Source organism: Sciurus carolinensis, unplaced genomic scaffold (genome assembly GCF_902686445.1).
Source record: "Sciurus carolinensis unplaced genomic scaffold, mSciCar1.2, whole genome shotgun sequence".
Lineage (NCBI taxonomy): Eukaryota > Metazoa > Chordata > Mammalia > Rodentia > Sciuridae > Sciurus > Sciurus carolinensis.
Window position 1 is genome coordinate 3057 of NW_025920421.1, and position 1528 is coordinate 4584.

Consider the following 1528-nt stretch of genomic DNA (forward strand, 5'->3'; position numbering starts at 1 on the left):
AAATGAGCTTTTCTCCCGTCCGTAAAAACAGCCTTCCTTTCTTCTCACCCTGGTTCCACTTCCCTAAGACGTCTCATCCACAGCAGCAGAGAATGGGTCCCTGTGAGCCAGCGGCGAGCACTTGCAAAGTTCCACAAAGCATCCAGGATGAGCAGGGGAGTCTCCGGAACACCAGGCACTTCTGAGGGTTTCTCAGGCGAGGTCTAATCTGTGACTTGGAGAGCTCGCTTGGTTGCATGTGCACAGTGTGCCCTTGGTTGTGAGCTCCCAGGATATTTACTGAACGGAATGAATACCTTTTTATGTAACTCATGCTAAGTTGTTAGTTTGAAAAGAGAAAACACCTGACTGAAATGAGTTCTCTGAATTCATGTTGCCAGAAGAATCCTGCCGGGGTCCCTTCCACAACCCACCTCGTCATTTCCATCCTTGTCACCCCAGAAAAGAGCCCTTGCTCACTGAGCTCCTCCACCCGTGCTCCAGGTGGGTCACTGAGCAGAGTAGTGAGTGGTGCCTGCTGCTCTGTCTCTGGATAGGAGGATGGCCACAGACCCCAGACAGCGCCCCCAGGAAGAAAAGGCACTAACAGCACAGCATGCCCTGTCCTCTTGCCCCCCGACAGGACGTGCTTGCCGCTGACCACCTTCCTCCCCATTCCTAACAATCTGCTCATCATTCTCAAAAGCAGAGATAGTCTAGTGTTGATTTCATTCTTACTCAGGACAGGTGCAGCATATCCTAATGCCACCTATGTGATCAGGGATGATTATATGTTATCTGCATGCAACTCTAAAGTACTTACCAAACTTTGAAGTCCACCAAGGTACAGGTCTATACTGATAATTTCTTTATCTTATTTTTTACAGACTGCATTTTGATTCATTGTACAACAAATGGTGTACATCTTTTCATTTCTATGGTTGTGCACAACGTAGATTCACACCACTCGTGTAATCATACACGTACATAGGTAATGATGTCTGTCTTGTTTCACCATTTTTAATACTCCCTCCCTCTCATTTCCCTCTACTTAATCTAAATTTCTCCATTCTTCTCTCACCCCCTACTCCCCCACCCCCATTATATATCATTATCCACTTATCAGGGAAAACATTCCACCTTTGATTTTCGGAATTGGCTTAAGTCACTTTGGAAAGAGTATGGAGAGTACTCAGAAAACTTGAAATGGACCTACCTTTTGACCTAGTTATTCCACTCATTGTTTTATACTCAAAGAACTTAAAATTAGCATACTACAGTAATGCAGCCATATCAGTGTTTATAGCAGCTCAATTCACAATAGCTAGATTGTGGAAAAAACCTAGATGCCCTTCAATGGATGAATGGATTAAGAAACTGTGGTGTATATACACAATGGAATATTATTGAGTCATAAGGAAGAATAATATTATGGCATCGGCAGATAAATGAAGGGAATTGGAGAATATTATGCTGATAATTTCTGAATATAAAAATTTGTGTGCTAGGATTTCACTCACTAGAAAGTGAAATCAGAAACATGGGAAGT